At 42.7% G+C, this 23,098-nt stretch overlaps 1 protein-coding gene across 1 annotated transcript in view; it reads right to left on the bottom strand.

Moving 5' to 3' along the window:
• Nucleotides 1-23,098, bottom strand: part of LOC311244354 (endothelin-3-like) — a 47,610-nt gene that overhangs the window by 5,232 nt on the left and 19,280 nt on the right. The gene's annotated exons all lie outside the window — the stretch shown is intronic.

Raw genomic sequence — 23,098 nt, 5'->3', positions numbered from 1 at the left:
CTGCCATCATGGAGAACCCCTACCACCCCCTCTACGACGATCTAGTCAAGATGAGAAGCACGTTCAGCCACAGACTCATACCCCCCCGACACTCAACTAACCGCCTCGGACAGTCCTTCATACCAGCGGCCATCAGGCTCCACAACAGTGGGCAGTGACTAGCGGCCTCCAGGCTACACAACAGGGGGCAGCGACTGCTGCCAGACATTGACCTAGGACTAATAGGAACCCAAGGAGGACAATAACACTACCTTAGGCATACTGCACCTTATGTGGATACTGTGAATAATGTATATTTCAGTAGATAGTAAATTATAACACTACCTTATGCATACTGCACCTTATGTTTTCAGTTAGTTAGATAGTAGATAGTAAATTATATTTACCTATTTGTTTACACTGCTTGTGTTGTTTTTACTACCTGTACCCCCCCCCCTTCCCCCATGCTGCTATGATGCCTGAATTTCCCCAAGGGGATCAATAAAGGAATATCTTATCTTATCTTATAGTGAAGGTAATCTTTTTCCACTTCTCTGACCACCGTACACTTGGCTAGTATGACACCGAAATGTGACCGTATACACTTACACGTGTATGATGTTATTTAATTTTTTCATTTCAAACCTTTATTTAAACTCGAAAGGCGACCTAGGTCTACCTCACGTTGAGTGTACATACAGAGTTAAGCAAAAAACATTTATAAAAGGCATATAAAATCACAACAATAAGACAAGTAAGGATAACAATAAAATAAAACCTGTACAACTTGATTGACAATGGTTGGAGATCAAGGTTATAAACTCTGCAACAAAGGGGAGAATCTCAAGGACTGTTGGAGTTCATTCCATGAGCTAGGTATCATAGCAAAATTCAGATTTACCCTGTTCTGAGCAAACTCGAGGGACCTTAAGGATCGACCAACCAATCACTAGAACGGGTTCCATAGGTACCAAAATTCCATTCCAACATTCCATTATATAGCCCAGAGGCAGAGGATGATATATCAAAACATGTCCTAAAAGAGACTTGACTGGGGGGCAGGTGGCGCACAGAGATTACGTTCGTCACCAACACCGGGAGACACTGGATTTGCCTGTTCGAATCCAGCTCCCGGCGATGCTATCAGCTTGGCTGGCCTCTCACACTGATACAATTGGCTGTATCAGGGGGTGGGAAAGCTGAAGGGTGGGTCCTGGGCGTTGTGGACAGCGACCCCTACAGTTCGGTCGGGGCGCCTGCTCAGCAAGGTTAGGAACTAAGGAGAGATAGTGTGGCCTCCCACACGCTACACTCTCCCCGGTGAGAACCTGCGCGGCCAGGTTGGCCTGCCCCAGGCTGCACATGCGTCGGAGGAAAGCATGTGACAGTCTCCGGTCTCCCGGACCAACAGTAGGGGAAAGTATGCAACAACCAGGAAGGGTGGGATGGGAGAAAAAATCGGGAAAAAGGAGGGGAAGAAAGATATATAAAAAAAAAAAAAAAAAAAAAAAAAAAAAAAAGAGACTTGACTGACAATCCTGAGGGTGTGTTTCAGAAATTAATTAAATTCCACAGGGTTGTTAAGTATGTGATGACAAAGTTTGTAAGGATAGTAGACGATTGGCACAGACTTAAAAAAAAAAGAAAAAAAAGGAAAAAAAAAGTGCCTGTATTGCCAATCGTCTATAGGCTCTCCTTACAAACTTTGTCATCACATCCATAGCCTCCGATTTACTACTGTATAGCCTCTACTGTGACCTGTTTACAATATCTAATAGTAACACTGAATTACTATATTTCTCATGTATCAACAAATAGCAACATTTATACAACGGCATGCAAATTTCTCGATTCTGATTGGCTGAAACAGTCCATTTACACGTCTTTATTGGCAACAATCCACGGTCCTGGGCTCAGGACCCGCCCACAACCGAATCACATATCACTCCGCCGGCTCACTCCGGGAGAAAACAAGATCGCGGACAACAAATGGATATGTTGATAGCGCCATAACGACTAAATATGAAGCGATTCTGTCACTGCGAATGTGTTAGTCCTTTAAACAATGTTGGATGATGTAATTCAGGGGTTCCCAAACTTTTCAGGCCGAGGCCCAGAAAATGAGGCGTCAGAGAGCCGCGGCCCAATGCACATCGTCTAGCTTTTTTTTTTTTTTTTTTTGTCAGGTGACCGAGTTTTTAAGCCAAATATCACTTCAATCCTATTAAGTTAGTTCAAGTTAGTTATTCATTTATATGTGCTATTTATGAGAGGGCTAACTTGTTGCAAAATAATAATGATAATAATAATAGCCTCATTAAAATACTATTGTTGCTTCGGTTGTTTTCAGCGTTTTATGTGCATAATCTGTTATTTAGTTTGAAATGTTCGTTGAAATAAGTAGATTTTGTTTATTTATTAAGTTAATATAAAACCATATAGTCACATTTTAGAATACAATAGAATAAAATTTTAGAATACAACTAGAAACACTGTCCTGTCCTGCTTCTAAGTTCAGTGGCCTGACAAAAAAAATTAAAATAAAAAAATAAAAAATAAAAAATAAAAAAAATAATTTTTTTAATTTTTTTTTATTTTTTTAAAATCATCTCGCGGCCCACCCGTGGCTGCTCGCGGCCCACCTTTGGGTCGCGACCCCGACTTTGGGAACCACTGATGTAATTGATGGGTCTTGAGTCATTCTAGAACAAAAGAAAAATCACGATTTGATTGATTGATTAATTTGCATTTCTTTTTTCAATTTCTTTTTCCTTCTCTCTGACTGTCAGCGCTAGCTCTAGTCTCCACCCACCGCCACACACACACCCCACACACACACACACACACACACACACACACACACACACACACACACACACACACTCCTGTCTGCAACGCGGGGGATAGTCAGACTGAGAGAGAGCTGGGTGCTGCGCTGTTCTAAGTGAGCATGGCCTATTGAGTTCATTGATTGATTGATTGCTAATTTTATTACTGTACGCTTGGTTTCCAACTGGTTAAGTTTAGGCCCTCTACAGTAGGTTTAAAAAAATTAATAAAAAAATAGGGCGAAGAAAACGTTTTTTTCCTATAGGGCAAAGAAAACATTTTAATTTGTTTTACCTACTTTCTATAGAAGCATCTAAGAATGAAGTTCTATGGAAAGTAGGTCTGCATTCCCTTAACAATTGTGTGTATTGAGCCGTACTGTATTGTACCCATTCTGCATCTGGTAATAAAATTTTCAATCAATCATTCCAATAATACACAGTTGGATGTGTTAGTTGGTTGGATGCACTTCAAGCTGCTTCCACATGAGGCAACTTCTCTCAATTATTCCAATAATACACAGTTGGATGTGTTAGTTGGTTGGATGCACTTCCGATCTGCTTCCACATGGAGGCAAATTGTCTTTTTTGTAGTTGTGGGAACAACTTTTTCTGGCGGATGGTTTTTTCAATAAATCTTAGATTAATGTGTGTTTATTGTATAGAAATAAGGTTGGATGAATGTGGCAGTTGTATAAAAGCTTTACACCACTTGCAGTCGTGATTTGTGAACAATAAACCATGCCTAGGGGGGTCTAACGACCACCCCTAGGCATGGTTTATTGTTCACAAACCACTCCTGCGCGTGATGTAATGCTTAAGTAGCTACCATTGCCTCTTCCATTGCCATGTACGAAACAATGGTTGGCAATGTTATAGGCAACCATGCTGGGAGACAGAGAACTACACAAACATGCCATGCAAGGCCTCTGTTGAGGAGGACAGACCTACGTCCCCGGATCAGGTGAGGAGTCACCTTCCTTCTCCACACTTGAACAACAGATTCGCTGATGGAACCCAAAGCCCAAAGATAGGAGACATTTGTATTTTAATTTGTACTATGTTCCCTGCCTTGCTCTGATTGACACGTGATTCATTTGGGCTTGCAATCCCCATTGATGTAACTGGTGTTAAAGGGATAGTTCATATTTTTGGAACCGTAGCCCTATTTGCTACTTACCAATGATTATGTCGATTGCTAAAATCCTTTTTGAGCTCTTCCTCATACTGGCTTTGGATAGTTGGCCACAAACCAATGCAAAGTCAATGGTGTCTGTCTGTACAAGCTGACTGAAATGTACTCCAGAGTGCACAGAAAGTAAATTACAGCGAGTCATCTTTTACAACATGATCCCATTGACTTTGTATTGGCTTGTGGACCTAACTATGTGGGACAGTGGAGCTAGTATGAGGAATAATAATAATAATAATAATAACTTGGAATAATATAGCTCCTTCCAAGAAACCCAAAGCTTTACAAAACAACAAAAAAGCCACATAAGACATAAGCTAAATAAATAGTAATAACAATAAAGGACAGGGAGATTACTAGAGGCTGCAGGCCTTTGTGAACAGGTGGGTTTTCAGGACTGTCTTGAAGGAGTCCAAGAATGTGACAGAGCGGATCTCAGCCGTGAGAGAGTTCCAGAGGGTGGGGTCCGCCACGCTGAAGGCTCTGTACCCAAAGGTTCATAGGCGGGTGAGGGGGATGGAGAGCAGATCTGTGTCTGAGGATCACAGCCTCCGGGAGGGAGTGTAGGGGTGGAGGAGGTCAGATAGGTACTGGGGGCAAAGGGCATGGAGAGATTTGTAGGTAAGGACGAGGATCTTATATTAGATACAGGACTTGACCAGGAGCCAGTGGAGGTGGATGAGGGCTGATGTCAGGGCGGGGTGCGGAGGAGAACCCTGGCAGCTGAGTTCTGCACAAACTGGAGTCTGTCCAGGGTGTTGCTGGGTACCCCAGAGACAGGACTCCATTACAGTAGTCAAGGAGTCTGTCCAGGGTGTTGCTGGGTACCCCAGACTGGACTCCATTACAGTAGTCAAGGAGTCTGTCCAGGGTGTTGCTGGGTACCCCAGACAGGGCTCCATTACAGTAGTCAAGGAGTCTGTCCAGGGTGTTGCTGGGTACCCCAGACTGGACTCCATTACAGTAGTCAAGGAGTCTGTCCAGGGTGTTGCTGGGTACCCCAGGCAGGACTCCATTACAGTAGTCAAGGCGTCTGTCCAGGGTGTTGCTGGGTACCCCAGGCAGGACTCCATTACAGTAGTCAAGGAGTCTGTCCAGGGTGTTGCTGGGTACCCCAGACTGGACTCCATTACAGTAGTCAAGGAGTCTGTCCAGGGTGTTGCTGGGTACCCCAGACTGGACTCCATTACAGTAGTCAAGGAGTCTGTCCAGGGTGTTGCTGGGTACCCCAGACTGGACTCCATTACAGTAGTCAAGGAGTCTGTCCAGGGTGTTGCTGGGTACCCCAGACTGGACTCCATTACAGTAGTCAAGGAGTCTGTCCAGGGTGTTGCTGGGTACCCCAGGCAGGACTCCATTACAGTAGTCAAGGAGTCTGTCCGTGGTGTTGCTGGGTACCCCAGGCAGGACTCCATTACAGTAGTCAAGGCGTCTGTCCAGGGTGTTGCTGGGTACCCCAGACAGGGCTCCATTACAGTAGTCAAGGAGTCTGTCCAGGGTGTTGCTGAGTACCCCAGACAGGGCTCCATTACAGTAGTCAAGGAGTCTGTCCATGGTGTTGCTGGGTACGAATGTTGCTGGGAAAGAATGTTTTTTGTGACTGACTTGATGTGGGACTGAAAGGAGAGTCCAGTAGTAGAGTCCAGTAATATACTCAGGTTGTGGACTTAAGAGGACAGGGAGATGGAGCAGCCTTCCACATCCAGAAGTTCTCTCTCGTGCTTGCTGGCCTTGTTTGAAGAAGACATCTAGGGCCTCTGGGTTCTCCAACTTTTGGATCCAGTGAAATCCATCGCCTATGGCACAAATAAAAAAAATGTCCCCCTTTCCCTTTGCCAGTCCTTGATGCGGCATGTGGGGTTAATGGGAAGATTACATTTCACCAAAGGATTTTACGTTTGTTAAAGTACCCATTTTTAAAAGACAAATTGCTAACCCTAAATGACCGGATGTTTCAGAGAATTCACTGGCGCTGGTGATGTCGGGTGACTTAAGCCAGTTTTCTTTACACTGCAGCTTAAAAGTAAAAATCCCCTGCCTTGTCAGAGAGAGAGAAATGTACAGTATATTATAAGGCTTTGTTCACAGGACCACAGCTGCATGAACCACAGATGACGCTAGGAGTGATCTATTAAAGGTGACATGCATTATAAATGTCATTTTTCAGTCTCTAGCATTGTATTATAGTAGTAGGAGTTAGTATCAATGTGTTTTAGTGTCTAAATACCATATTGGCGGATTGCTCTGATTCAGCTCAGATCATTTCCTGCTCCAGTAAATTAGGCCATCCTGATTTGAAGGCCTGCGTGACGTTACTCAGGCTCTGGGTAGCAGACAGTGATGTGATTGGCTCTGTGGTTGTAGCTAATGCCCGCCCACAATCTCTCTCTCTCTCTCTCTCTCTCTCTCTCTTCCTCTCTCTCTCTCTCTCTCTCTCTCCCACCCCCTCCCTCTCTCTCTCTCTCTCTCTCTCTCTCTATCTCTCTCTGTCTACCAGTCGCAGACTGTGGACTGACTGTCACTCAAAGTGCTTATGGGCGGAGCCAAGCCATAACAGCCTGAAATCTTGAAGCTGAAAAATGATGGTTTTGAGTACTTGATTCGAAATATAAAACAATGCATTTTTTTGAAAAAACCCTTACAGATGTCTTCAATAGACTCACAGGAATTGTGTAAAGTTGCCCAAATAGTGCTAGGAATAGCAACGCATGTCCCCTTTAATAAATCTTCCTATAGTTGCAGCAATGACAGGAGACGCAGGAGCAGCCAGAAAAGAGAGATCTAAAGAATGCTTACCTGTAGTTATTTGAATTGAGGTTAGAACTGCCTAATGCCAGAGACGCAGGAGCCTGGCTGTTCACACCAGAAGATATTTCTCCGCAGCGGTCAACAAGAGATTCTGCTCCAACCACATGTAGAGGCTTGCAGCTCGTAGAGGCAATAGAGCAGATTGTCTGCCACGGAGCTCCGGTGTGACTCTGGTGTAAGTCATGCGTAGAGCTGTGACAGCGTAACTGGCGCTCCATCATCCCATCTACACTTGGCGGCCTACTTAAAGACCTTCACATCCACACAAGTATGGTTTTCACCCACCACCAACACAGCCCCAGCAGCTTTGGTTCTACTCTGTACTATAATGCAACTACCCTAATATTCTTACTCTGCAAGCATGTTATGTACTGTACTCTATGGGGGATGATTCATTCACAGTGCTCCCTGCTGTTCAGTTTCAGTCAGCTGTTATGCTTCATCCTTTCTGTCTGCTGTTATGCTGTTAATTCCGTTGTACTGTACTTGTGCTGTGCAATGACAATACAATTTAAAGGGGAACTATTTTGCTATTTCTTTCACTATTTGGGCAATTTTACATTATTCCTGTCTATGAAACACATATGTAAGGTATTTTTCAATCAAATTCATTGTTTTGTATTTTTAATCAAGTACTTTGGTGCACAACTTTCTCCCCTTACAAAATCCAAGTTGTTTTTGGCTGGGCTCCGCCCATACTCGCAATGCGCTTTGAGTGACAGTCACCCACCTGCACTGGCAGATACCTTTGGGGAGAGAGAAAAAGAGAGAGAGAGAGAGAGAGAGAGAGAGAGAGAGAGAGAGAGAGAGAGAGAGAGAGAGAGAGGGAGAGAGAGACAGATAGAGAGGGAGAGAGAGATAGAGATGGAGAGAGAGAGACGAGAGCACAGAGCGCGACGCGCGTGTGTAAGCAGGGGGAGAGACAGACGAGAGATCGCTCCGAGAATCGCAGCGTATAAGCGCCTCTCTCTCTCTCTCTCTTTTTTTTCTCTCTTTTGGGGAAGTGCAAGTGTCTGACAGGGAAACCGCTTCCACACTTTATATTTATTGGCAAAGAATTTGCACTACAACGCCCATACCTCATTACACCTTACTGTAAATTGTACCTAAATTGTACCTCATCCCATTTCTGCATTGTACTGTATAGTATATAGTATATTGTATTGTAACTCAGTTACTTTTCTACTCTGCATTGTACATTGTATATATTGAACACTTTTTGTCTACGTACTTGACTTCTATTTTATACTTACTATACTTTTTATACTTATCTATTTTTATCTAGCACAATCTCTGGAGCAAAACAGAAAGAAGCATTTTATATAAAAGTATTCTGTACTTCTAATAAAGAAACTTGAAACTTGAACTTTATTGAACATTATTTCCACTCGCTCCGTTTTGGTCAATGTTACACTAACTTCCTCGAATGGTTGATTGTGGGTGGTGGCTGCAACCACAGAGGGGGCTGAGATATGCAAATCAGCATCTCTACGTAGACAAGCGAGGCAAGGACTTCCGGTATGGTGAGCAGGGCGTAAGACGTGCTTTCCCTCTCTCCCTCATGTTTTTTTAAATTGCACGTTTTAAGACTCCAAACCTTCATAGTTCTTTTTTATATACAAGTATCGATACAGCTACTGTAACTAACTATTTGGCGTCACAAAGATGACATCCAAGACTCCAAAACCAAAACGGGGCGATGTTCAGAGAGAAGAGGAAACGGATGACGCTGTTAGCAAGGCCTGGCTGGCTACCCTGCTTGAAAACCACAAAGAGGCTATCACTTCCGAGTTTAGAAAAGCCATTACCACTCTGGAAAATAAACTTGACCAAATTAAATCGGACGTGGCCGACAACAGACAGCGGGTCAAGTCCCTGGAGGAGAATGCAGAATCTGTAAGCGAGAGAATGGCGTCGCTAGAGGCTACATGTGCCGAACTGAGTGCTAGCCAGAGGCTAAAGCTGAGGACCTCGAGGCTCGAGGGCGGCGGAACAACCTCCGGATCATTGGACTACCAGAACAAATTGAGGGCCCAAGACCAACATCCTTATTCGCCACCCTTTTATCCCAGGTTTTTGGGGCAGAAACCCTCCCTACCCCTCCGGAATTGGACCGCGCACACAGGTCGCTAGCAGCTAAGCCGAAGCAGGGTGAAAGGTCTAGGCCTGTTATCGTCAGGTTCCATAATTATCAAACCAAAGAACGGGTGATCCGGGAGGCCAGAAAGAGAAGGGCAGAGATGCTGTACAACGGTCAACAAATTGATGAGGATTATACCCCGGCTGTGTTGGAACAGCGAGCACCGTACCGCGAGGTGATGGCACAACTTTACAAACGAGGGCTGAGGCCTAGTCTTCATTACCCAGCCAAACTGATGATTATGGAGGAGAACGGGGACAGATTACGCTTGATGACTGTTGGTGACGCTGAAAGGTACCTCAAGGCTAAGCTAGCCTAGCGTGGACGGCTATCTAACGAGTACCTAGGGGTAAGCTAACCTGGCGCCGGCAGCAATGAACGAGGAATATAGAATGCGAGACTGAAATTATAGACATTGGCTGGGCTAAACTGGTCAACCACAGTAGACCTGACACTTACACTTCATGGGGAGATGCTATTGACATTAATCGGACTGGCTTTTGGAACAGAACTTTATGCTTCCCAAATAGCCGACTAATAGCAACTAAACACAGTATATTCCAGTGCTATATGTCCAAGCCCATGTCCATCCCATTGCCGTTGTGTCCTTGGGCAAGACACTTAACCTACTTGCCTCGTATGAATGTGTATGCATGTGAATGAATGTTGGTGGTGGTCGGAGGGGCCGTAGGCGTTGATTATTCGCCACGCTTCCGTGAGTCTGCCTCAGGGCAGCTCTGGCTGCAATTGTAGCTTACCACCACCGGTATGACTGTGTATGAACGAATAATGGACTCTGTGAAGCGCTCTGAGTCAGAGCAACAGTCAGTCAGAGAAGAGCGCTATATAAATCCAATCCATTATTATTATTATTATACTGTTTGAGACAACAGAAGTGCAGCATAAATTAGACACTTTTTTAATGAAATCCCCACTCCTATTCTGCACCAGACAATGAGTTAGCTGACTAGGGGAATCTGAGTCGGCGGCACAAGTGATACACAGGAAGTAGGGATGTCCCGATCCGATCGCGTGATCGGGATCGGGGGCCGATCACGTGATTTACCTTTTTTTTTTTCAACAAACATGACCATGTTCACGTCTTAAACTCATACTGAGGCCTTAGTTTTGGTTTTAAATTGCATATCATCATTCACAAACGCATTTCCTTTGATTTAATTATACATCAAATGATTTATGTCAAGGATGAGGGACATCCACTAGTTGCAGAACTTGCAGTCACCTGATTTTTACAGACTATGGCGCCATTGCTCTCATGAAGCAGAAGGTTGGAGGCAGAGTTTTTAGATTACTCCAGTTGCAATGCCTCGCTTGAATGAAGTTAACTTTTCACCTGGATAACGTCAACATTCAGGGTGAATGTAATGTGAGAAATTGGGATGGGAGAGAAAAAAAAATATTATTTATAAATTTTTTTTTCTTTTTTTTCGGATCGGGAAAGATCGGTATCGGTAGATACTCAAAATCACATGATCGGGATCGGATCGGGAGCAAAGAAATTTGATCGGGACATCCCTAACAGGAAGTATATATGTTGGTGTAGACATGGTCCAATGTATTGTTGCTCCTACAGTATATGTTGGTGTAGACATGGTCCAATGTATTGTTGCTCCTACAGTATATGTTGGTGTAGACATGGTCCAATGTATGCATCAAAGAGAGCATTACGGATGTGGTGACGTTGTTTCTGACCAGAGAGACGACGCTGAACTCTGTCTGTCTTCTGTCTGCTGTGTCTTTCCTTTCTCTCTGCCATGTCTGTCCTCTCTCTGCTGTGTCTGTCCCCTCTCTCTGCTGTGTCTGTCCTCTGTCATGTCTGTCCTCTCTCTCTCTGCTGTGTCTGGCAGCGGTTTATTCTATAACAACAGGATACTGTAAACTAAGTAAACAGAACACACAGTAGTACTAGTAGTAGTACACACTGATTGCAATCTGCTTGCATAAAAATATTATAAAAAATCACATTCTGAGGTCAGTGTTAAAGTGCCACATGGAAGAGGTCTGGTTAGTGGTTAGAGTTAGAGGTGGTCTAGGTCTGGTTAGGGTAACTTAGGGGTAGTTAAGCATTCATTATAATTTATTATTATTATTTAGATAGATGGATGTAAAGGGCTAGACCAACTCTTAACCCCTATCCGGACCTAGACCACCTCTAAGTCACAACCCTAACTTAGGGGTTAGAGTTAGAGGTGGTCTAGGTCTGGTTAGGGGTTAGAGTTAGAGGTGGTCTAGGTCTGGTTATACTGATCCGATACCAGTGCATACATTACAAAAAATTTAAAATAATATTATATAAATTATAAAACTTTTTTTTTCTTTTCTTTTTTACAGCTACTGTTTTATATATACTGTTTTTTAGTAATAACTAGAAAGTAATGGTATTTATTCAACAACAGGTGATTGTATAGATTAGTATTAGTATCATTAATTGACAACTATGCTTAATGAGTTCACCCACGGAAAGGTTGTTGGCACATTGGTTCCACACGGACGTTATACGTTGTTGCACTTACTACCAGAAGGCTCCGTTTAGGTTAGCTACTGTAGTAGCAGAGGCTCTGTTTTGTGATTTTTAATGCAAAATAAATATTCAACATTCTCTTTTGAGACTCCGCCTCAGACTCTTATCATTTAACACTAAAAGCGAAACATTGTCACCGGTATGGCTGTCCGCATTATGTCATTGTGTGGGAGAGGTCGATCAGTTAGCCACGTTAGCGTGAGCTAGCAGTTAACGCAAGCTAGATGGAAATACAAACAATGTAACGTTACTGGTGAAAAAGTGATTTACCTTAGAATACTCCTTTGCCAACTTGCTGTACTTTGCTTGCAGGTCTGCAGCTAGATTATGAATAGTCCCAACTTTAGCCAAGGTAATGTTAAGCTAAAACTAGCTTTTCAGATAGCTCTTCAGCTAATGCTAATAACAGAGCTCCCCGTCACACTGCTCTGTCGGGTCGATGGCATAATAATAATGTGTATTATTTGAAAAGTTATAATTATTTTGTCTCGTCTTGTTTTAGTCAACAATATCAACATACATGAAGAGACATTTCGTCCTGGTTTTTGTAAATTACATTTTTGTGTCCTCAGTTGTGGTCAACGATATTTAATTAACTATTTAGTCACGTTAGCGTCACATGGTCTTCAATAACGTGACGTCACGTCTCGTTGTCATCATGAAAAAAACCTTTGTTGATTAACATCTTTCGTCATAATCTTCTTTGACAAAATTAACACTGCATAATATCATCCCAGTTATTGGGGTAGAATCCGGCGATCTGGTAAATACTCTACTAAAGACAAGTCAAGATGCATCTCCATAAGCTGAATGGAAGAAAACCAGCTGGCAAAGATGGCATTCTCGCCTGGCTTCTTAAGACTTACAATAAGGAGCTTGCCCCTTTGTTGACCCACCTGTCAACCCACCTGTCCACACAATAGAAAGACTTGCCGGTCTGTGCAGTACCTAAGCATAACAACCCCTTGTGTCCTCTGGACTGTCTTCAGATCTCCCTTCTAAGCTGTATTGAAAAGGTGTACAGGGGCCTCCTATAGGATGTATTGCTACAGGAGCAAGGAGTCTAAAATACATATTCAAGGATGGCATAATGCCGTTGATCCTCACCCTAACCTGTGCATGGCAAAGCCTCTTTCATTGATTCGGTACCATCAACCACTGCCAGCTTTTGCAATCACTCAAAAGTGTTTCGACATCTGGCTTTCAGTCCGCAGCTACCTTGATGGCAGGCAGCAGGCTGTCAAGTGAGGCAACTTCCACTCAAAGCCTCAATCAGTGCCAGCTGGGGTGCCTCGGGGAGGGCTCCTATCCCCTCTTCTGTTCATTTTGTGTACTAGTGCAGTGCCCGTTCAAAACATGGCAGTTCGGAGTGCGTGCCTCTTCAGAACTGGCTGAGAGCTTGGCCCCCAGAAGTGTTGCTTTCAGCAACACAGTTCTTTGTTCCCGTTTCCCACCCCCTAGGCAAAACAACAACAAAAAAGGTCCTGGGTTCAAATCCCAGCAGGGGGCCTTTCTGTGTGGAGTTTGCATGTTCTCCCCGTGTTTGTGTGGGTTTCCTCCAGGTACTGTACTCCGGTTTTCCTAGGCATAATCCTGTCATTGCCCAGCCAGTAACGATATACTGGCATGATTGGCATCACTGAATTTGGTCCACGGTCGCCGCACGGTGTGGCTGCACACTGCTCCTAAATAGTTTGGATGGGTCAAATGTAGAGGTCGAATTTCCCCAAGTGGATTAATAAAAGTATAACTTCCTTAAGTGACATGCCAAAACTTAAAGTTATTTGTTATGGCGCCACCACCTGGCCAAATAGTACCACATTCGACACTGCACTTCCTTGGTTTCTCAGCAATACACACGGCAAGTGTGAGGTCACTTGGATGAAAACGTTGAGATATACGTAAAATGAATTGTAATAGCGCCACCATCTGGCCAAAAGCCACAAAGGACATTGACTGCACTCCCTTGGGTCCTCAGCAATACAACTGCCAAGTGTGAAGTCAAACGGATAAATGGTTCTTGAGATATGCGAGCTATGAACTCAAGCGTGAAGTCGATCAGATGAACGATTCTCTTGGTAAGCGAGCCACAGACAGACAGACAGACAGACAGCCATGCGGTGCAGAGATTCCTTCCTTTATAGTCAGATGAACATCTGCATTCTAGTGTGAGTGTGGCCAAACAAGCAGGGCTTCCACCTGATGTCATGTTGTTTCAAATGTGCCACTTCTGGCGGCACAGAGAGATGGAGCCACTTGCCAAGAACTCAAACGTCTGTTGAGGCAGGTTTCTAATCCCCGTATTTGAAGCTTTGAAAACATCACAAAAGCCAATATGGCTGAGAACTACAAGACTGCACACACAGCTGACAAGTCACACAAAAATACATCAGCAGTCTTTTCTGCCAAGATATAAGCTATGCTTATAGTGATCATCCAACAGTAACACAAATTGCAACTACAAGTGGCTTTCTTGCTACTGGTTTATTTTAAGGCTTCTGTTTCTCCAAATGAAAAAACGAAATGGAAAAACACAAGCCATATTAGCTTTAGCTTAAAGGTCCCCTATCTTAGGGCGGCTAAGTGGCGCAGTGGGCAAGGCGCTCGCCACTAACACAGGAGATGCTGGGTTCGAGCCCAGCTCTCTGCGTTGCTACCGGCTTGGCTGGTCGTTCATACTAACACAATTGGCAGTGTTAGGGGTGGGAAAGCTGGTGGGTGGGGATTGGACGTTGTGGACAGCGACTCCTACAGGTCGGTTGGTGCGCCTGTACAGCAGAATCAGGAAGTATCGGGGGCAGCGTGAGCCTCCCACGCGTTACTCCTCACCAGAGATCGCGCTGTTCAGGTGAAAAGATGCGACAGCTGCCTCCTCGTGTACCGGAGGGGACACATGATGCAAGGCTTGGTCCTCACTGCAGCCGACCAGTGGGAGGCATAGTCTAGCAACGTTCGAGACAGGGGAGGGGAGAACTGAAGGGAGAATTGGCGAGGCGAAATTGGGATGGGAGAAGAAATAGAAAAATAAGGAGAAATCTTATAAATGGCATTTTCCAGTGGTTTGCATTGTTTTCTAGCAATGTGGGGTTGTACCAACACTGACTAGATGTGAAATCTCTACCCAGTCCCGTTTCTTCAGTTCAGCTGAGACAACCCCCCCCCCCCCCCCCACCACTGAAATTAACCATTCTGATTTGACTCGCTCACTGACGTAAATAGGCGCTGATCTGCCACCGCCGGCCCACAATCAACTGTGATACGTTTACGCGAACCCCAGCTACTAGGACGGAGAGGCTTAGGCTCAGCTTCTTCCCCCAGGCCATCAGAGCCTTGAACAATGAACATTGAGAGCCACAGAAACTGAACTATCCACATACAAGCACACACAAGCACACACAAGCACACACACGACACGCACGCTGAGCACGCTCACACACTAGCAGCCACTTTAACACTCATGCCGCACACACGCACACTTATGGCCAAGAGGAAAGGCCACTTTAAATTAGTATAACAACAGGAACAGTGTATTGCACTACTAAAGCTACCTAGCATGTCCTATATGCTCTGTAAATACTATGTACAGATACCGAGATGTCACGCCATGTTACCTGTTTATTGCACTGTTGTTTTTTATTGGATTCTATTATATGTTGTACCACTGTATTTTTATTGGATTCTATTATATGTTGTACCACTGTATTGCACATCGTCGCGGGCAAGACCACCCGCATTTCATTGTATACTTGTATGCCGTGACAATTAAAACTCTTGACTTGACTTGACTTTATATGAGCAGCGAGTGGAAATAATGCGGAAGCGGTTTCGACAGCAGAGACCTTCAGCTGTTCCACTCTCAGCACTTCCTCAAAAGTGTTGACAACATAGCTCCAGAGTGCTTATAAATCCCAGCTTTACCCCCCTGCGTTGTTTCTATGTGCAGTGAAAACTTCAATGCTTTGCAATGCACCCTCATAACGTTAACATAACGTTAGCTGCTAGCTAGCCTACCCAATCACACACAGAGAAGCAGCTTCACTAGATAAAATGGGTGGGAGGGATTCGGGGACTCGGGGGGGGGGGGGGGGGGGGGCTCTCGCTCTCTCTCTCTCGTGTCTGCTAGTGCAGGTGGGTGACTGTCACTCAAAGCGCATTGCGAGTATGGGTGTAGCCCAGCCAAAAACAGCTTGGACATTGGAAGGGCAGAAAGTGGTGCTCCACAGTACTTGATTAAAAATACAAAACAATGAAATTTATTGAAAAAAAACTTACAGATGTGTTCCATAGACTCACAGGAATTGTGTAAAAAGTGATTTAATTTACTTTCCATGGGACCTTTAACACATGCAGGCCATTGGGATTAGACTATGAGGCCAGCTTGAGGCCAGCTTTTCATTACAAGTTTTCACTGTGCGTGAAGTTGTTTGTAGAGCTAAATCTATATTTTATATTATTGCTATGTGTCCATTGTCATTGTCAATTGACAGTATAAACCTTCCCTTCAATATGCCATGAATTTTTTCATCAATACGTTCCCGTTTTATAGCGTTTTGAATATGAACTATATACCGGAATGGTCTGGGGTAATTCCTGCAAAGCTAGTTATAGGGCGGTAAGCTAATAACGTTAAATCGATTGGCGTTTCGGCCCTACACAAGCTAGAGTTAAAAATCAAAATGCATATGATCGGTATCATGTTCCACCATGAATGCATGAAGGAGGGGGGGGGGGGGGGGGGTCGTTTCTGATGATTGATTACCAATAACGGCATTCGTTATTGCAACATCATACGCTGACCGGGTGGATGGCTATGAGAACAAGGCCCGATCAAGCTGAAATTGACGTCAAATCGCTCTTAACCTTACACACACAATGTCAATTTGTCCCGACATGCCAAGTAGGTAGAAAGAAAATAAAAATGTTGGCAGGAAAAGAAAGAGGACTAAGGAATGCCTTCTCGACGTCTCGCTGGGCTATTTCAAGTGCGGTATGAGTTGGTTGAACAAAGAAACATTCAATAAATCAGGTGTATGAAAGAAATACTGTGAAATGAAAAATGTTCCCTACATTTAAACCCTTTTTCTGCTAGTTCTCATCCGTTTATCAACATGTGTGGAGAAAAAAGAAGCTATCATTTCCATCTATAGTCCTATGTACTGTAACGTTTCATAGCTATTTAAGTTTATTTAGATTATAAAGGGCAGTGTATAATGACAATCGTTTGCATTAAACAAATGGATGGGTGCACCAGATTTAGCTAGAACTTCTAGAAGCTATCATTTCCATAGATAGTCCTATAACGTTACATAGCTATTTAAGTGTATTTAGTTTATAAAGGGCAGTGTATAATGACAATCGTTTGCATTAAACAAATGGATGGGTGCACTAGATTTAGCTAGAAGCTAAACGTCCTAACGTTATAGCTATTTAATCACAATAGTGTCGCAAGTGTTTTTGCGGGTCCAGTCCATGGAACGTTGACAGAATTAGCAAAACACCTTATCACCGGAGGCATAAAAGTAATTAGGATACTGTTCTGCTCTGAATTGAGGGCTTATTGTGGAATTGTTTAGCTTCTTGACGATGTTAACGCTGAAGCAGCCAGACGCTTGAGCACCGCGGCTGTGTTGTGTGTAACACGCTGTAGAGTCCCCGCCTCCCCGGTCGCGTGTGCACCAAACGTTCCACCCAAAAACGAAATTTCAGTCCAGATTAGGCCAAATTCTGCAATATTCCACGTTTTGCAGTTGATTCCATTTTTATTGGTTAATTCCACGATTCCGTCCGCGATTCCGTGAACGCGGATTTCATATGGCTCTACCGGTCTGCAACAGGGGAAACTGCATTCTCGAGACAGCGCCAATACCAGGATCTGGCCGGTACTGCACTTTCGGAGTCCCAATATGCCTTTTCCAGCCAAGATACAGCTCCGTGACAACATCCGGGATATTAAAATGGAATACAAACAAAAACAACCTTAACACGTATATATATACGTGGTTGGCCGTCAAGCGCTGGCTCCCAATCACGTATATATACGTGGTTGGCCGCAAATCGGTTAACATAAAACAATAGCATGCACAGCATGTGAAATAACATTTTACCAAAGTAAAATACAAACAAACAACAAATACCTTGTTGGCTGCATGCTACAAAAAAAGGGAATCATCTTTTGTCTTCAGATGTTTCCTTTTAACCGCCACATCAATTAAAGTATTGACCAGCACCTTTCACCAGAGCTATGATGTCCATGCATGCTGCTTGCTTGCAGGTGTCACTTTTAGGCTTATACTGTACATAACTTTGAGCTGAGACTTAAAAACAAAAGTACTATTACTTGTAGTAAATTAAATAATGTATAAATAAAAAATGGAACTTAAATACATTCTCAATTATGACATTATGTTTAGAAAACGTAACATAATTATATAAATTGTAAACCATATAATGGCAACAGTTACAGCAACACTCACTTTTTTATGGTACTTTGAACATTTTATTTTACTTCATAGTGTAACTTCATCTTGTGATGTCATGCTGTTTTCTAATAAACTTGAAACTTGAAACATATGTAGTCAATACACCCACAATATCCAATACATCTACAGCCGTGTAGTTTGCCAAAGAGCAGCTCCACTGGAGCAGTTGTGGATTTAAGTGCCTTGCTCAAGGGTACTTGGATGAGGGAGAAGAGTATGGTTCCAGATTTTCTGAACCAACTGCCAACTCAAAACCAACAACCCTGACATAATAATGCTTGCTTCTCTCATGCGCCCCTAACTGGCCTGTTGTTGGATGTTATTGTATCCTTTCATCATCTGTGTACAAAGTCAATCATTATGTAGGACAGTTGGAGATCCGCATCCTTTAAAACTCACTCTCCGGTTTGTTTTGATTGCAATCACATGCCGATACACCACTTAACCTTAAACACACAATGTCAATTTGTCCCGACATGCCAAGTAGGTAGAAAGAAAATAAAAATGTTGGCAGGAAAAGAAAGAGGACTAAGGAATGCCTTCTCGACGTCTCGCTGGGCTATTTCAAGTGCGGTATGAGTTGGTTGAACAAAGAAACATTCAATAAATCAGGTGTATGAAAGAAATACTGTGAAATGAAAAATGTTCCCTACATTTAAACCCTTTTTCTGCTAGTTCTCATCCGTTTATCAACATGTGTGGAGAAAAAAGTTCACGGAAATCATTTCCTTTTCATTTTTGTCAAGGAATCCATTGTTGCGAACACCCAAATAAATTGTCCAATTGAGTTTTTTGAGCACCCCGCCCCTCCTCCATATGAATAACTATGGAAGCAAATGAGTGCCAGAAGTATTTGAATTTAATCAGACACCGCATTTATAGCATTGAAAATAATAACTTTGAAAACATGTATCTGAATTTGAAAACATGTATCTGAATTTTTCAGACACCGCATTTATAGCATTGAAAATAATAACTTTGAAAACATGTATCTGAATTTGAAAACATGTATCTGAATCTATCACACCTATCACACCGATCCCACCGATCACACCTATCACACCTCTCACACCTCTCACACCTATCACACCGATCCCACCTATCCCACCTATCACACCTCTCACACCTATCACACCTCTCACACCTATCACACCTATCACACCTCTATACCCATTCTGCAATCTGTTAATAAAGTTTTCAATCAATCAATCAATCAATCCAGGCCTGTGACGTCACTGTACCCATTCTGCAATCTGTTAATAAAGTTTTCAATCAATCAATCAATCAATCCGGGCCTGTGACGTCACTGTATCCATTCTGCAATCTGTTAATAAAGTTTTCAATCAATCAATCAATCAATCAATCGGTCACTGTACCCATTCTACAATCTGTTAATAAAGTTTTCAATCAATCAATCAGATCAATCAATCAATCAATCCGGGCCTGTGACGTCACTGTACCCATTCTGCAATCTGTTAATAAAGTTTTCAATCAATCAATCAATCAATCAATCCGTCACTGTACCCATTCTACAATCTGTTAATAAAGTTTTCAATCAATCAATCAGGGCCTGTGGCGGTCACGTGTACCCATTCTGCAATCTGTTAATGAAGTTTTCAATCAATCAATCAATCCCGCAGTGCATCAGCCAATGCCCGCAGTGCAATACTCCAATTCAGCCATTGGGTGGGACGGTCACTTGACCCAAATCACGTGACCCAAATCAGCCAATGGAAGCGAGGGGCCTCAGCCTGCTGCTGCTGTGGTGGTTTGTGGTTCTGCAGCTGGATACCCGGATGTTGGTTTTTTACATCGAATTCCATACACCGCAATTATGCATCGAATTTTTGACATCGAATTATATACACCGCAATTATGCATCGAATTGAATTTTATTATGCATTCGAATTGTTTTATTAACACTGCATTTTTATTTCGCATAGGTAAATTCAGAGCAAAGAAATTCAGATACATGATTTTCAAAGTATTTATTTGCAATGCTATAAATTCGGTGTCTGAAACTATAAATGCGGTGTCTGAAATAATTCAGATACAAAAATGCGGTGTCTGAAAAAATTCAGATACATGTTTTCAAATTCAGATACATGTTTTCAAAGTTATTATTTTCAATGCTATAAATGCGGTGTCTGATTAAATTCAAATACTTCTGGCACTCATTTGCTTCCATAAATAACATCTGTAAATGTGCAGGTACTTTAGGATGTCAATCAAACATCAACCAAATCAACCCCACCCGAGGGTCTGTTGCATTTGGAAAAATGTCAAATCGCTGACATTCCTGATGCTCTACATGCCCTTTCCACAGAACTCTGGTCTGAAGGGGCGTCACTGATCTGGCCAATGCCACACACTCAACTCTGCCCACTAGGGATGTCCCGATAACATTTATTTTAATACAAGTACTTACATTTGGGTACTTGCCGATATCAAGTACCGATATGAGTACTTAATGACTTTTTCCATCCGATGTTCCTCACTTTATGACTGTTAATATATTAAATATATAATATGACGCTGTTGCTCAAAATATAATATAAATAATATAAAATAAAGTAAATAATACAATAAAACAATAAACATTGAACTTTGTGTTTTCCTGAACAAACATCGGCGCTGAGTAATAGTATCAGAGTCGTTTCATGAGTATGAGTACATTATACAGCACAGTATAATATGTGTGTATAAAAGTGAGAACTCATATCCATGTGCACTCATTTTTGTACTTTTATATTGTATTTGTATTTATATTTCATATTGTATCTATAGTGTATATAGATCAGGGCTCTACGCTAACCTTTTTCCCAAGGAGCACATGTGCTCCTAAATGAAAAAATTTAGGAGCACACAAAGAAATTTAGGAGCACCCAAAAATATTTAGGAGTTTTTTTCTTTTTTCAAAAAAAAATTTATATTTGTACTGTGCGTGCATGTGTGTAAATGAGCTCTTGCTACAACCCTGCATGTTTACATTTTGTATTTTGTACTTGATGTACATGTGCTGTCCCTATCAAATAAACTATCAAATCAAACTACTGCTACAAAAGGTTCAGTCACTTAACTTTAGCTTTTGCCCCTTTTATGCATACAATGCCTATGTTTTGGCTGTGTTGCTCTTCTAGAAAAATAATCCTTTCAGGGTTGCCTATTGAAATACTGTACACCTCCAGTACAGAAACATTGTTTATGAGTTTGCGTGTCAGGTAGACCATTGATTGACAGTCGAGTCTGCCAATTACATCACACCGACCGCTTGCACTCCAGCCGTCCGGCGCTGCAGCTGGACCCTAGCCCATCTCTGCTGTTGATAACGCTAGCCAAGTTATTATACACACAGATACACAGTGGGCCAGTGACTTTGGTGTAGGGGTGTAACAATGCATCGATCCTAAGGGGGAAATTCAACTGCATCGATTTGAAAATGTTAGAATAGATTATCGCAATTTTAATGTGTACACGTTATGTTATTGTCATGTCCGTTACAGCCAACACACCGACATACGCTACTGCATCAACGTTATGATTAACAAAGCAAGGCATTCGTTTTGTTGCATTAACGTTATATTACTATTGCTATCAATAAATCTAGGTGTTCTAAAATCTATTGCTATTGGTAAGAGAGATACTATATAATAAGTTAGTGTCTCGGAAAACGAGAGCCCTGATCGCAATGGCGGAGTTTCAGGAAGTAAACAAGCAAAATGAGAGCTTCCGATTGGTCATTTGCTTTATTTCCCATGAAACCAGTCACTTCACTCTACTGTGATTGGACCGTTGGCTTGAGTGCAATGTGGGACTTGTAGTTTTTTAACGATTCTCAGCGGAGAAATAAAAAGTTCGACTGAAGGCTGTAATCTGCAGTCGCACACCGTGCGCCTAATTGACTTTTGAGGTTCGCACACAAATATTTTTAGGGACATATGCGAGCAATATGGTCGCACTGTAGAGCCCTGATATAGATACTGGACTGCATAGGACTGTGAAGCTCTGTATACCCCCCCCCCCCCCCCCCCCCAGTATCTCCCCCCCCCCCCCCATGCTGCTTTGACACCTGAATTTCCCCAAGGGAGTTAATAAAGGATCATCTTATCTCTTATCTTATCTTAGTATCTGGTATCGGTGTCGGGACACCCCTACTGGCCATCCAGATACATGCACTGGACAGGGAAGGTAAAAATGTATAAACCGCTGTCATTATCCTGGCGGGTTAGTTAGGTAGTCAATCGCCACGTGCAGATCCAACATAGACGGAGCAAAGCATAGATATATAAAGGCTAGATGACTCACCCGCGCTGCTGGCCAATGGAGACCGACGTTGCCACATGGCGGCCATTTGTGGATGTACTATTGAAATAACCATAGCTTGCAAAATGTTCAACCGATTTTCAAACGGTTTGGTTTGTTATAAACGTCAGAGATGTAGTTATCATACTGCATACTTATAATGGACTTTCATATGAAAATAATTGTAACCTGTCCAAGCATCCTGAATCATAGCCACGTTAATAACGTTTGTAATAAACCAAACCGTTTGTAAATCCGATTTCAGCGAGTTAAGAGTATCTTAGTTTGTGCCTTACAACAGCTACCATAGAACATAGCAGAATAGTTGACTGTGACAAGATGGCCACCGGTGAACTATGCTGGAGACTATGCCTTGCACCATGTAGTATATATATCTATGGAGCAAAGGCCCTCATTTATCAATGCTGCGTATGCACAGATATGTGCGTAAACCGTGCATACGATCATTTATAAGCAAAGTGTGGGATTTATCAATATGAACGTGTGCTTGAGATTGTGCATATATCTATGCACCGCTCCATCCGTGCGTACATGGCACCAAGCGGTAGAATAGGAAAGCTGCAACAGACGGAATAAGCTTCCATGCATTATAGTTTCAACACCGAAGTTGAAGAAATACACTCCTCGATGTCAGTTTTAGTATTTAATGACAAGGATGAGGACACCCTGCAATAGAACAAGGACAGCGACGTCACATAAGCCGACAAAGTAACACCAACATCAATGCATGGCAACAATACAGTTATATATCGTATAGCTCCGCTCTGCATCATACTGTAATACTCTTCCATATCAGTATTAGCACTG

The sequence above is a fragment of the Notolepis coatsorum genome, assembly GCF_963971535.1.
Source record: "Notolepis coatsorum genome assembly, chromosome: 17".
NCBI classification, from domain to species: Eukaryota; Metazoa; Chordata; class Actinopteri; order Aulopiformes; family Paralepididae; genus Notolepis; species Notolepis coatsorum.
This window is presented reverse-complemented; position numbering and strand designations above follow the sequence as displayed.